Consider the following 15903-nt stretch of genomic DNA (forward strand, 5'->3'; position numbering starts at 1 on the left):
CTGATCTTGAATACTCCCTAAAATTTTTCCCTGGCCTCCAGGTACCCAGTCAGAAAATTGTGCAATTTTATTCTGGCAACACTAGCCTTGTGGTTTCTACATCTCTCCACATCTTCCTCTTCAACCTGTGATCAGTGATGCTGGTTGTCACACCCAGCTATTACCATCAGTCTGATTCTCCCTGCCACCCACTCCTTCTCTGGTCCTGTTACTTCCTGTTTGTGACAGTGACTCACCTCTTCCCACCAGGCTTCACCTCCAAACATCACAGTCAACTACAAATCCATCAGTGGACTAGTCCAGTCACCTCCCAAAAGCCCCACCTGTGAGCACATGAGGCTTTGGGGAGATATCTAGATATAAGCTTGTTATCTAGATATAACAGCTTGTAGCCCAGATAGAATAAAAAGGAAAAAAAAGAGAAGTCTCACTTCTCTTTCTTCAGAGGAGTGCCAGTCTTTTGTCACTGCCTTTGAATGTCTCCCTCTAGGCTTCCAGTGCAGACTTTATCCCTGTAGTGCAGACCCTTTGGCTTCCTGATACAGACTCTCCCGGGACTCTGCAGCAAGCTCCAGGCCTTCAACTTTTGACCGGATCCTTCTTACATTAAATCTATTCCTCTAGTGAACAGTGACTGACACAGATTTTGGTACCGGACGAGTGGGGTCATTGTTGTGATGCCACCTGACCATGTGGTTCAGAAACCTTTCGAACTGCCTTGTGGAAGGAATTTGGAAAGGTTTGGAGATGCCAACTGAAGAAGAAGCCCTAGAATGCTGTGAGCCAAGATTGATGGGAGATTCTGGTTGAAGCTCAGAAGACCAGAATGTTGGCAACAATATATGTGTGTGTGTGTGTGTGTGTGTGTGTGTGTGTGTGTGTGTGTGTGTGTGTATGTTCAAGAGTTTTCAGTTGGGAAGAAGGACTCCCTTGGTAGTCGGACTCTGGGCCATTTGTGCTATGATTTGGCATTTTGTTTCTGTCCTGAGACTTTGTGTAAGATTGAGATTAAGGACAGCAGACTAATTAATCTGGTGGAAGAAATTTCAAGGGAGTGTAAAGTTGAGGTGGTAGCATTATTGTAGACAGCTAAATTAATTAGAAATATTATAGGCAGACAGGGCTGGGCCCTCAAGAAGTCAGTAGATAACTGTGGCTGGAGGCATTCATTGAAGGGTTCAAAACAAAGAGAACTGACTACACCCACATACTTCCTCTAGGGATGAATAGCAGTGATTAATATTCTAAATGGGCATCAATCACCTGGATGAGGCACCAAGACCTTAACTCATCCCTTCCAGGAAAAGTCCTTATTTGGTCCATGTATGCTTTGATCCCCATTTGATTCCCATTTAATCAATATTACCTATTAAACAACTATACTTGTAATAGTATAAACTATATTTGTATAGTTAAACTATACTTGTAATAGTTAGTACAGTTAAACAACTATACTTGTAATCTTATTGGCTGACCATAGCTTTGTCCCACCTTATATCTACCTTGTGATTTTTTTTTTTTTCCCGTTAAGTTTATTGGTACATTTTAGGTATAAAATACAGTTACATACATCACTGGGATCTTGTACCTTTGCATGATGTATCTTGGTTCTTATTTTTTTCCCCTTCCCCTGCCCTCCCTTCACCCCCTCCACCCTTCCCTATTTGCAAAGACTTTGTTTCCATTTTTTCTTCTTTTCTCATATTTTTTCTTTTCCCTTCTTTCCTTTCCCCTACCTCTCCCACTTCCCCTACTCTTTTAGACCTTTTCTTCCTATTACATAATATCATTTATACATTTTAAAATTACAATTTCAAAATTTATAGGACATTACTACAGATTTTACAGAATTTAAAAGGATATAGAAAGCATATTACAAAAATCTTTTTTGAAATAAATTTGACAACTTCTAAGAAGTACCTTGGAAGACAAATTAATGAAACTAACTCTGGAGGAAATATAAAATTTGAATAGTACCTATTAAAGAAAGTATATTCCTAGCTTGTAAACCTACCTATATGACAACAGGCTCATATACATTTTAACTGATAAATTATATCAAACATTTAAAGCAGAAGAAAGAAGGAACACTTCTTTTAGGAAATCAACATTGTGCTAATCCTAAAACTGGATAAAGATAATAGAAGAAAAAAGTATGAACATAGATAGAAATTTGTTTAATGAAACAAACTATTAGAAGTCAGATCGGGCAGTATGTAGAAAGTGGTTTTATTACAGGGATGGCAGTGTTGGTTCAGCATTGGAAGATCCACCCTGATAAGTATTCATTTTAACAGAGGAAAGGAAAAAGCCATATGATCCTGTTAGTAGTTGCAGAAAAAGTATTAGACTAAATTCTACAGCTGTTCATGGTAAAAACTTCCAGGAGACTAGAAGTAGAACAGAACATTCTTAACAGATCAAAGACATGTACTCCATACTTCCATCAAAAACACCTTATATGAATGGAAAAGATACAATGCTTCCTCCCTAAGGTGGGGAACAAGGGCAGATATGCCTACTCGTCATCTGTTCATAAAACTTTGAAACATAGGCCTAAACCAAAATAGTCTGGCAATAAAATGACACAATTAGGATAGGATTGGCAAAGTAGGAGTAAAATCTTTATATGTAGATGAAATGATCATCTACAGAGACAATATTAAGAAATCTCTAGGAGCCCCTAGAACTTGTACTTGAATTTAACAGGATTAGAAAACACAAGGTATATATAAAAATTCAGGTCTGTGTATACTTGCTATAAATGAAGAATTGGATATTAAAATTTAAAAGTTATGTAGGAGTACAAAGGACCAAGAAAAGTGAAAAAAAAAAAACAGTGTTGGAAGACATTTATTACCTAATTTTAAGACTTCCTCTAAAGCTACAGTAATCAAGGCAGTGTTGGCATAAGGAAAGACATATAGATCAATGGAATAAAACAGAGAATCTAGAAATTGAACCATACATATACGGTCCACTGAGTTTTGAAAGATTATTTAACCAAAAAAAAAAAAGAAAGATTATTTAACATTAACATTTTATAGAACATAAACTCAATTCAAGAGCAGAGGAAAAGATAGTGTTTTCAGCAAATGGACAAGAACACCTGGTATCTGTATGTAAAAAATTAACCTCAACCCTTTATTTCCACACATAAAAATAACTTGAAAGGATCTATGAACCTAAATATGAAAGCCTAAAAGTATAAAACTTTAAGAAGAAATTATAAGGGAAGATGTTCATGAATTTAGGGTAGGCAAGAATTTCCTAGGATATAAAAAACATGATGTATAAAAGAAAGAAATTGATAAATGAGATTCCATCAAAATTTAGAACTTTAAATGACATCATTAAGAAAATGAAAAGTAGTCCTTAAACAGACTATATTTATAATAAGTATAACCTAAGACCAGAATATATAAAGAACTTTTACAGCTCATTAATAGACAACCCAGGGCCAGGGATTTAGCTCAGTGGTTCCGGTGCCTGCCTTGCAAGTGCAAGGTCTCGAGTTCGATCCCCAGGACCAAAAAAAAAAAAAAAAAAAAAATAGACAACCCAATTAAAAAGTAGACACAAGAAAATGATAAATAGCCAGTACAGATATGTATTGACTTGTCATTGTCATAACTTTTTCTTTTTGTTGGATTCTCCCCCTTTGCTTTTAATTTCTTGTCACGCCAATGGATTAATTCTGCTGGGCTTCCTGGGGTTGTGCTCCTCCTCATTGTCTTTTCCTAGGATATTGTCTAAAATTTTTTGGCGTGCTGGTTTGGTATTCATGAAGTTCCTAAGGTGCTCTTTGTCATGAAAGTATCTTATTTCCCCATCGATATTGAAAGATAATTTTGCAGGGTACATCAATCTGGGTTGGAGGCTGTTTTCCTTTAGGGCTTAAAATACATCACTCCAAGCTCTTCTTGCCTTGAGGGTTTGCATTGAGAAGTCTGCTGTGATTCTGATGGGCTTTCCTTTTTATGTGATTTGTTTCTTTTCTCTCACTGCTTGTAGAATTTTGTTCTTCTGTTGGGTTTCTGGAATCCTAACTATTATATGCCTAGGTGTAGATTTTTTTTGATCAAGGCTAGCTGGAGTCCTGTATGCCTCACTTATCTGTATGTCAAGTTCTTTTCCCCTCCTTCGGAAGTTTTCTGCCATCACTTCTGTGAACAGATTTTTTATGTCATCTGCACTCTCTCCTTTTTCTTCATTGACTCCAATCAGTCTTATGTTATTCTTCTTTGGATTGTCTTGCAGCTGCTGGATTGATTTCTCGTGTTCCCTTACAATTTTAAAGCAATTTTTCTTTTCCTCCTCACTAATTGGAATCTTATCTTCTATATGTGAAAGTCTATCCTCACATTGGTTCATTCTGCTGTGCAGACTTTTGATGGAGTTTTTAATCTCTTGGAAATCTATTTGTATCTGTTTTATGGTTTTGTTTTTTGGTACCACGGATTGAACTCAGGTCCTTGCGCTTGTGCAGCAGGTGGCGAAACCACTGAGCTAAATCCCCAGCCTTGTATCTATTTTATGGATTCCACTTGTTTCCTATGTTGGGATTCCATCATGTTCCTCAGTTCCTCTGTTTTTTATCCGTGTCTTCTCTAGATTTATTAATCATGTCTTGCACTATGGGCACAATCTCTGCTGTTATCTGAGAAATTGTTTCTGATTTCATTTTTTCCAGCTCCTCTTTTGTTGCCAGTTCAGGGAATCCAAGTGGTTTCATATCAGTGTGTTCTATCTCATTTCCCTTTGGAGTTGCTTTAGGTGATCTGGAAGTCTGGTTTTGAGACTTGTTTACGTGTCTTCTCATTTTGACGGGGTGGGGGGCAGGGGTGTTGCTGGCACCCACGTGCCTCACCTCCTGTGCACTGAGTGGGGTGGTACAGAGGCCTACCTTGTGATTTTCCATTGGATCGATATTACCTAAGCAATTATACTTATACTCTTATTAGTTTACTATAGTTTTGTCACACCATATGATGGTTAAAGACCCACTTCATCTCATGATTTTGCTCTATAAAACTTCCTTGAGAAGTCAGGACCCCTTCTGTCTCTCTTAGGCAGAAGCTATCTTTCAATAAATTCTTCCTGCTCTTGTTTTTTTTCTTTTGGTACCAGGGATCGAACTCGAGTCCTTGTGCTTGCGCAGCAGGCGGTGAAACCACTGAGCTAAATCCCCGGCCTCCTTCTCTTAACCTATTGTTCCTAGAATTCATTCTTTGATTTTAGAGAACACGAACTCCACTTATTATGCATCTAACAGGTTGGGAGTTACAATATTTCCCTTATATTATTTAGTGATTCATATATCATACACCCTATGTCAGCATGGTGACTTAGGACTTTTAGCCAACTCTACCTTGAGAATTAAGAGCAAATGACACAGTTAGGCATGGTGGTGCACCCCTATAATCTCAGCATTGGGGAGGCTGAGTCAGGAGAATGGCCATAAGTTCAAGTGAGGCCAGCCTTGGCTACATAGTGAGTTCAAGGCCACTTTGAACTACATAGGGCGATCTTGTCTCAAAATAAAATAAAACAAGCAAATGATCCAGCAGAATGATTTTAAAAGTTTTGAATTTGGCCAGAAAGGAAGCTCTGGTAAAGTTTGGACCTGCAAAGATGATGCAGAGGAGACCTTAGTTGCTAAAACTATTAGCATTAAAAATCCAAGTATTAGGGCCGGGGATTTACCTCAGTGGTTTTGCTACTTGCTGCACAAGCACAAGGACCCGAGTTTAATCCCCGGTACCAAAAAAAAAAAGCCAAGTACTTTGGAACAAGACATAGAAAAGATGGGCTGAGAGCATCACAAGAACCAGAAGGACTCCACACTCTGCAGGTTCAAAATTGTAAAGTTGAAAGATGTTGCTCTGAGAAGAGTCACCATGCTTCAGAATGTCTGCAGCTTGGGGAATGGGAACTGATTCACCTGAATTTAGTTTATCATGCTCAGCCATCCAGGCACTCAGAGACTTCTGCAGACACCAGAAAGACACAAAAGGACTCAGCTCCTCCACCTAGTGGCAGACTTTGGGATCATCCATGTGGTGCTCATGTTAGGTGCATGCGGAAGTGTGGAGTCAGGAAGGCATCCACCTAGATTTTAGAAGAAGGAGTAGGAGTCCAGGCAGTGTGTCCCAGAGAGAGCAGATTGTGAAGCTATGAGGATGAAGCCAGTACAGTGGAGACTCCAGGATGTTGGAAAAGCCAGGAATGTGGAATGTCTGAAGAAAGGTGAAAGAAATGAGCCAAGCTGGCTTGAGAGAGGGGCCATGAGAGCTACAACCACCAGCAGTGGCGTAGGGATGGGGCCACCCAAACCCTTTGGAGTTCACATTTTGCCACAAATTGCCTTGGGTACTGGACATGGAGCTACAAGATGCTGGATTTCAGTTTTGCTTTGGTCTCATTCCTTTCTCCCTATTTGTACCTATGGGAATGGGAATGTTTATACTGGGCCATTATATGTTGGAAGTATTTAAATTTCTTTTCTTGTTTTTTTTGGTACTGAGGACTCGAACTCGGGCTCTTGCACTTGCGAGGCAGGTGGCAGAACCACTGAGCTAAATCCCCGGCCCTTTCTTTTCATTTTTACAAGGGGTTGCAGCTGAGAGATTGTCTTAAATCTCAGAAAAGACTTTGGATTTAGACTTTTCAGCAATGCTGAAACTGTTCAGACTTTGGCAACTCTTAGAGATAGACTAAATGCATTTTGTTTGTTTGTTTGTTTGTTTGGTACTGGGGATGGAACTCGGGACCTTGTGCTTGCGAGGCAGGCACCGGAACCACTGAGCTAAATCTCCAGTCCAAAATGCATTTTGTATAAAGGATGCACATGAGCCTTTTGGGGGCCAGGGTAGATGTTATGGTTAATACCTAAAATGTCCCCTAAAGCCTCATGTGCTCACAGGTGTGACTTTGGGGAGATGATTGGATCATGGGGGCATGATACTCATCAGTGGATTAGTCCACTGATGAATTTGTGGCTAAATGTGACTTGGGAGGTAGAACCTGGTTGGAGGAGGTAGGTCACTGGGGGCATAGCCTGGAAGCATCTGTCTCTTTCTCTCCTCTCTGATCCCTCCCTCTCTTTGCTGCCAGCCACCATATGATAAGCCACCTCTGCTGTGCCACCCTGCCTTGGAACAGAATATGGACTGATACCTCTACAAACTGTGAGCCAAAATAAACCGCTTCTTTAATTTGGGGTGTCTGGTATTGTGTCCCAGGGATAAGAAAGTAATTAAGACACTCTTCATTCTGTACTGAAACTAGCCCCTTCAAGACATTTTTTTTTTTCCTAGCAGGACAAATCTCAAAGCCAAGCCAAAATTCTTTAAAACTTACTTAAAAAGATATTACTGGGCTGAGAATGTAGCTCAGTAGTAGAGAGCTTATCTAGCATTGGTAACACCCTAGGTTTGATCCACAGTTCCACCAAAAAAAAAAGTAATAACAAATTTTAAATTTTAAAAAAGTGACCCCTGAGTGGTACAATATAGGTAGCCTATATTTCTACAGTGAATATAATTTTCTGTAATTAATCAATTATTCCCTGATGAGTGAGATAAGTAAATAGTGAAGCCTAAGGTTGGTTTGGTGGTGCAGGGTGGATTTTGAAAATGGATCTCTCTTGGCCACTATATTGTCCTGCTGAACTTGACAGGTATTTCCCAAAGTTTTTTATATGAATAGCCTGGTGCTGGTTTGGATCAGATGTGTCCCCTTGTGTTGACTTTCCCATCAGTGAGCTACAATACCTAATACCTTTTTTGTGGGAGGGGGTAACCAGGGATCGAACTCGGGTCCTTGAGCTTGCGCAGCAGGTGGCAAAACCACTGAGCTAAATCCCCAACCCTCAATACCTAATACCTTTAAAGGAGGTGAGGTTTAATTTGGCTTATAATTTCAATTCATTGTCAGTTGGCTCCAAGGCAGGGACATTATGCAGAGGGGTGAGGTCGAACAAAGATGCTTAATAGAGGAATCATCTGAGGTCGAGCAAAGATGCTTAGTAGAGAAATAATGAGGCCTCCACAACTCACTCAGACACACTCAGAAGTGTGCTATATTCATCTTTTGGGAATATATTAATCCAGCCAAATTGGCATAGCAAAATTAATGGTCACATACCAAAGCTCCATGCATTTGAAGGCTTGCTGTCCAGAGTCTCTGTTGAGAGGTTGTGGATTCTTAGAGATGGGGCTAAGGCTGATGGTATAGCTTAGTGGTAGAGCACACTCCTGGCACATGCAAGGGTTTGATCTCAGGCTGTGGTGTATTAACTAATGGTCAACTTGTAATGGCCAGCTGAATTGAATCAGCGTGATCTGGGCATGAAGGATCCACCTGAGGATTGTTACCAATAGCCATAAAAAGAGAACTGTAGGGGAAGAGCTTGGCCTGTTGATTTTCTAGGAGAAGCTTGCTGTGGATGGTTTTCCTGATGTGAACTAGGCTGTTCTCATAGGAAGAGGAGCTCGGGACCTCGCTGTCGCTGGGAATGGCTCTGTTTTCATCAGGGGAGCTTTGATCTTCACCATGAACATGACTTCCTGGCTCCAATGTGGATCCCTCAGCTTAGTGGCACAAATTCTTCATCTCACCAGAGTAGGTTTTCTGGCTTTCACCACTGGTCTTTGGGCCTTTCAGGTGTAGATCCTCAATACGGACAAGCATGAGACATTGCCGTAGGCTCTAGGCCACTGGCTGGACTCGTGGAAGACATTGCCTTGGATTCTAAGCCTTTAGCTGGACTTGTGTGAGACACAGCTGGGATTCAGGCCCTCGGTTGGGTTCTTTGGGCCTCTAGTGTGAGATTAATCTCTTGCACTCCTTTGCATTTGACTTTTTGGGTAATTATAAAACAATAGGCCAGGGATTTAGCCGCCTGCCCTGCAAGTGCAAGGACCGGAGTTCGGTCCTGGATACCAAAAAAACCCTTTTATTATCATAAAATAATCCTATAAACTATGTGTGCTGTATTTAATGTATTCCCTTTCCAAAACCCTGACTATAACACAGGCATTGCAAATAAACAGATATAGGTTTGATAGGTAGCTAACAGATGGGGCCTAATGGGAGGTTGTGAGAACATTGAAATTGTGCTCTCACAGGTGATAGTGAGACCCTAGCCTTCACTTTCTCCCTTGTTTTCTGGCCATCAGGTGAGCAGTCCTGCTGCTACACAATTCTGCCATTATGTGCTATCTTGCCACAGGCCCAAAGCAACAGGACTAATTGATTGATGGAGCCATGGAAACCTTGAGGCAAAATAAACTCTACTAAGTTGAGTGTCTCACGTATTTGTTACCATAAGGGAAAGCTGCCCATACCTGAGATACTTGTAAATAAAACTATTTGTGGGCCACACTACTGAATCAGAGATTCCAGGTGATAGGGCTTGTAATCTGTATAGTTAATAAGTCCTCAAAGGTGAATCTCACCATTGGAAAATTTGAAAACAATGCTGTGTACATGTAGGATCTAAAACCTAAGGGATTTTTTCTTGTAACATGTTAAGAGACTATCATTGATGCCAAATAATCTCACAGGTTATATCAGTTACTGCATGGGAAAATTATCATTGTTGATTATCTCTAGAAAGTCACTTTCCTTATGAAGTTGTAGGACCTCATTTACACTGACAGTTGGGTGATCCTCTGTGCTTCCTTTTCAATCCTTGCCATTACTACTTTAAAGTGTATAGCTCTTCTTGCTAAGGTGCTAACAATGACAATTCAGTGACTGGCACTAGTGACATTTTGGGATGGATAATTCTTTGTTGAGGAGGACTATCCTGTGCATTATAGAATGCTTAGGAGTATTTCTGGCTTCCACTCATCAGATAGCAGGAGCATCCCACCCCTCAAGTTGTGACAACCAAAAATGTCATTGCCAAATGTCCCTATTTGTAATAAAATCATCTTCAGGTTAAGAATCACTAATTTATCTCTGATTTCAGCATAACTATTCTAATTAACCCTTGCACAGCTTCTGGAGTTCTAAGCCTTACTATGTAAGCGTAGTCCTTGGGCTAACAGCACTGGCCACTGCCTGGGAGCTTGTTAGAAAAACAGAATCAGCTGGGTGGGGTGGTGCTTTCCTGTAGTCTCAGCACTCTGGGAACTGAGGCAGAAGGGTGGCAAGTTGGAACTAACCTGGACAATTTGTCAAGATCTTGTTTCAAAATTTAAAAAGTGCTTGTGATATAGGTCATTGAAAAAGCTTTGGGTTCAATTGGCAGCAGTGGGGTAGGGCTGGGGGAACTAGATGTTTATCAGACTTACACAATCAGGCTCAGCATTATTTTTCCTCTTTTAGGGCTGGGGATAAAATCGCCAATTTTTTTTGGATCTAGGGCTTTAACCTTGAGCTATATCCCTAATCCTTACCTTATTTTTTATTTTATTTAATTTCTTTCTTTCTTTATTATTTTTTTGGTCCCAGGTATCAAACTCAGTACTTTGTGCTTGTGAGGCAGGCACTGGAACCACTGAGCTAAATCCCCAGCCCTCTTATTTTTTATTTTGATATAAGGTCTCTCTAAGTTGCCCAGGCTGAGTTCAAACTTGTGATCTTCCTGACTCCGTCTCCCCAAGTGCTAGAACTACAAGTGTGGGTCATCATGTCCTGCTCAAAAATAATATTTTTAGAGAACTGGATTTAGCCTGGTGTGATGGCACACAACTGTAATCCCATCACTCAGAAGGATGAGGCAGAGGAATCACCCTGAGTGCAAGAACAGCTTGAACTACATAGTGAGACCCTGTCTCAAAACAAAAAGAATTGGATTTAATATAATGCAACCACATTAAAATATTTATTAGAACATAATTTTATTTTATTTTATTATTATTATTTTTTGGTACTGGGGATTGAACTTGGGTCCTCGCACTTGCACAGCAGGTAGCAAAACCACTGAGCTAAATCCCCAGCCCTAAAACATAATTTTAAAGCAGCAGGTCTCAGGCGGAGAAATATGCTTGAAAGTATTTCTAGAAAGAAATAAGCCTTTTCGTTAATTGAATACCATAACTTGGCCCACTTATTTCAAGGTCTTGAAATGATTCTGTTTCTTTGTATGTATCTAGTTTTTAAATAAACAGCTTACTTTTTTTTTTTTTTGGTACGGGGATCGAACTTGGGGCTTTGCGCTTGCAAGGCAGGCACTGGAACCACTGAGCTAAATCCTCGGTCTAGATTTTAAATAACTGAGGTGAGATTTCTGGGAAAATGGCAGAATGGTGAACAGAAGAGAAACAGGTTCTCTGAGATTTGGTGTTCAGATTCTGGAATATAGCAAAGTGAGGGAAAAAAGGAGAGAAGTGGGTCCCTGCGACCCAGCAAAGATCTGAAGGGAGAATGGAAGGCCACTGGGAGAGCAAAGAAAGACTTCAACAATGAAGAAGGAGGTGGCAGGTGGCACTTTCTCCTTGAACCCTGACTCACTGCTTGGGAAGAGGAGCCTTTACCTGGAGATTAATGGGGACTACTGGTAACCCCAGAAGTCTCTATGGAGAAACACACCAGTGGGATGGAGCAGTGGACACACTGGACTGCAGTGGCTACACTGGACTGCAGTGGCTAGTGAGTTATTTGGGTTCAGACATCCTCCAGGAGAGGGCAATTGGGTGGTAGCCATTTTGGAGAGAGGACAACTGAGCTCAGAACTAGAGTAGTTGTGGGCTGGCTTCATTAGGATGAGGCAGAACTGAGTTCAAGTTGGCAGAAGGTCAAGAAGCCAAGTTCAAGCCAGCAGGAGGCACATGGAATAGTGTAGGCTGAACAAAACAGGTTTCAGCCTCACAGCCAGAAACCAGCCTGAACTTCAGTGGAATTAAAGGTGCAGGCTTGCTGGGATTATCCATTACCTTGCTGTAAATCTATGGGTGGCTTGTTGAGATTAATCAATATGGCTTTGGACTCTGTTTGCCCACTTTGTTTATCACTGACAGCAGAGACATACCTTGAACTGGACTTTTTCTTTTCCTGTTTTTGTTCTGTTTTCTTCTTGATTGTTCTTGTTCTTATATAAGTGCGAACATTGTTTCCAGTTATTTGTTGTTGTTGTTCTGTTCTTTTTATTACTTCCTTCTCTATTTCCCTCCTGTCTTCTTCACCAGTTTCTGAAAGTTTGTGTATTTTTCTTTGTCCTCCAATCTTGCTTCTAATCTCTTCATCTTCTATTTATCTATTTTTTCCTGTAATGTCTTTTAAATTTGCACCCAAGGAGATTGCCAAAATTGTCATACTGAGGACCTATTTATTGCATACAATTTTCTGGTTTGTTTTAGATTTTGTTATATAACCACAAATCTAGTTCATATGGTAAAAGGTGGCAAATTAATAGTTATGACAGTTTGTCATTTTCTAGGCTGTGTTTGATGTTATTGTTATTTTTGATTGTACTACTTTAGCCAAAGTGACATAATTGTTCTAATCAGTTGTTCTTCCTGGTAAGCCAAGTCTGAGATTGCCTAAAGCTCATAAACAATACTATAGGCCAGTGCCAAAGAACAAGGGACTATGCCAAATAGGCAGCAACTTCTCATCCCCAATAAATTGAAAAGGTAGGTCTTGCAACAAACTGAAAACCTAAAAGCCAGTTACACCTAGAAGACATCTGTGAGAGATAGTCATTTGCTAAGGGTTCTAAATACTAGCAATTGAGCTACCTGCCATAAGCAATTTACAAGCATCAACCCAAGAATCAAATTAAAAAAAAAAAAAAGAAAAAGAAAATGAAAAGGCACTTAAAGAAGATGCAACCCCAGAATTCCAGCTGGCCAAAAGCAAACCCAGGGGGCAATGAGGTGGAACAATTTGAAAGCCACCTACTTTCAATCTCTGAAGTGGTAACACTGGAAGTAACAACATGAATGAGGCTCTAGAAAAAAATCAAATCAGAAATAGTTTCTCAGACAACTACAGAGATGCTGACTATAATGAAAGACACGGCTAGTGACTCTAGAGCAGATATAAATAAAAAAATAGAAGAGCATAGAAAAATGGTGGAAACCATGAACGCCCAATGAAATAGAATCCATGAAACAGATTCAAACAGATATCCAGGAGATTAAAACTTCCACTGAAAGTATATGCAGCAGAATGAGCCAATGTGAGGACAGATATAAAAGCCAGGATTGTGGTTAGCAAACATGAAAAGAAAAATTTCTTAAAAATAGCAAAAGACTATGAGAAATCAATCCAGCAGCTGCTAGATGACACAAAGAAGAATAACATTAGATTGATCAGAGTCAATGAAACAGCAGGAGATAGCACAAATGAGAAAGAACCTGTTCACAGAAGTAATGGCACAAAACTTCCTAAGCAGGGGAAAATAATTTGACATACAGATAAGTGAGGCATATAGAACTCCAATTAGCCCTGTTTTAAAAAAACAAAACAAAACTGCATCAAGGCATATAATAGTCAAGCCTCCAGAAATAAAACACTAGAGCAGAATATTAAAAGCTGTTAGAGAAAAGAAACAAATCACTTATAAAGGAAAACCTATCAGAATCATAGCAGACTTCTCAACACATTCTAAGTAAAGATGAGATTGGAGTGAAGTATTATAAGTCCTAAAAGAAAACAACTTACAACCCAGATGTGTACCCTGTAAAACTATCTTTCAAAATTGATGGTGAGGGCCGGGGATTTAGCTCAGTGGTTCCACTGCCTGCCTCGCAAGCACAAAGTCCTGAGTTTGATGACTGGTACCAAAAAAAAAAAACAAAACCAAAAAAACTACACCTGAAGACATTCATGACCACCAAACCAGCACTCCAAAAATGTTCTGAAGGAGATTCTAGTGTTGTGCCCAGATCGCGAAGTCCCCAAAGACCACCAAGGAGCCGATTCCCATGTAAACACACGAGGGTCGTTTATTCAAGCTCGAGCAGGGGCACTCAACCATCACCGACACAGCGGATCAGGATTGAGGGCCCCAAATTTCAAATCAGCAGGGTTTTTATTGTGGCTACAGCAAGGTTTGGGGATTTTCCATTTAGCAGTTACATGATTGGTTGATATTTAGCAAGCATGGTGTGTACATCGGGGGGGGGGTTTGAGGGGTGGCTACATGTAGATTTTATGGGAAAAAGGAACAATCAGCACATTGACAGAATGTTCTATAGATAATGGGCCCGGGAGCGTCTGTTTTCTGGGCAGACAGAGGATTGAGTTAGGAGCTGTGTCTTTTTTTTAATCTGTTGTCCCACAGCAAGGACATTTTATCATTATTTTATGGGCACAAAGGAGACTAGGGGAATAGCTGACTTCAGTGAAGTGGAATTTATGTCAAGGCCACTTTATTGTCCTATTCCAAGATGGAGTCAAACTTTAAAATGGAGTTAGTTAGGTCTCACACTAGAAAGAGATAATAAGGACTGCAACTCCATGAACCCCAACAGAATGAATCCAACATGAAGGCAAGAAATTAAACAGTGGGGGAAAAAAGGGAACCAACAACAGGAAAATAATGCACCAAGGATAAGTCAATACATATCAGTTATAATGATCAAAGAAAATGATCTTAATTCACCAATCAAAAGAAACAGACTGGCAGAATGGATTAAGAAGCAAGATCCAACAATATGCTGCATACAAGAAACACATTTAACTCAAAGCAATTCATAGACTGAAGGTCAAAAGATGGAAAACAATACTGCATGCCACAGCAACCTGGAAAAAAGCGGGTGTAGCTATTCTACTTGCAGACAAAGTGGATTTCAAGCAAAGACTGCTTAAGCGAGACAAAGAATATCACAACGTCTTTGTAAAGGAAACAATCCAAGAGGAAGAGATAACAATCATAAATATATATGTACCAAATACTAGTGCACCCAATTATATAAATAAAAACAAGTATTAATGGACATGAAAAATCAAATAAGCACTAATATAACAGTAATGAGGGACCTCAATACTCCCTTGTCACAAATAGATCAACTAGACAAAAAATCAACAAAGAAATATCAGAACTGAACCAAACTTTTAAACAAATGGACTTAGTAGATGTCTACAGAGTGTTCCACCCCACAACATCAGAATACATATTCTTCTCAGCTACACATGAGATGTTCTCCAAAATAGGTCACAGACTAGCTCATAGAACATGCGTAAGTAAATGCAAAACAACTGAAATTATCCCAAGCACATTATTAGAACATAGTGCAATGAAACTGGAAATTAATGGCAAAAGAAACCACAGAACTTCATAAACATATGTGGTAACATTTATTTATTTAGGTATGGGGATCGAACTCAGAACCTTGTGCTTGTGAGGCAGGAGCGGTGCCCCTGAGCTAAATCCCCAACCCTAAACATATGGAAATAAGATAATACCCTCCTGAACAACCAAAGGGTCACAGGTGAAATTAAAGAAGAAATCAGATAGTTTCTATAATTAAATGATAATGTGACGACAACATACTGGAATTTATGGGATGCAATGATAGTAGTCCTACAAGGGAAATTTATAGCAGCGAATTCTTATAACAGAAAAACAGAGCAAATTCAAATAAACAACCTAAAGTTCAACCTCAAACTTCTAGAAAAAGAAGAGCAAGTCAATCCCAAAGCTTGTACAATGGAGGAAATTATAAAGAACAGAGAAGAAATTAATGCAGTGGAGACTAAGAAAACAATACAAAGGATTAATGAATGGAAGAGTTGGTTCTTTGAAAGATTAAATAAAATTGACAAGCCTTAGCCAAACTTATCAAAAACAGGAAAGAAAAGACACAAATCCTTGCAATTAGGAATGAGAAAGGTGAAATCACAACAGATCCTGCAGAAATCCAGAAGATCATCAATACCAACTTAAGAACCTGTATTCTAATAAGATAGAAAAAACAGAAATGGACATATTCCTAGATATAC

This window comes from Heterocephalus glaber, unplaced genomic scaffold (assembly GCF_053883595.1).
Source record: "Heterocephalus glaber isolate CG9 unplaced genomic scaffold, H.glaber_assembly_v1.0 deba00001532, whole genome shotgun sequence".
In the NCBI taxonomy this organism is placed as follows: domain Eukaryota; kingdom Metazoa; phylum Chordata; class Mammalia; order Rodentia; family Bathyergidae; genus Heterocephalus; species Heterocephalus glaber.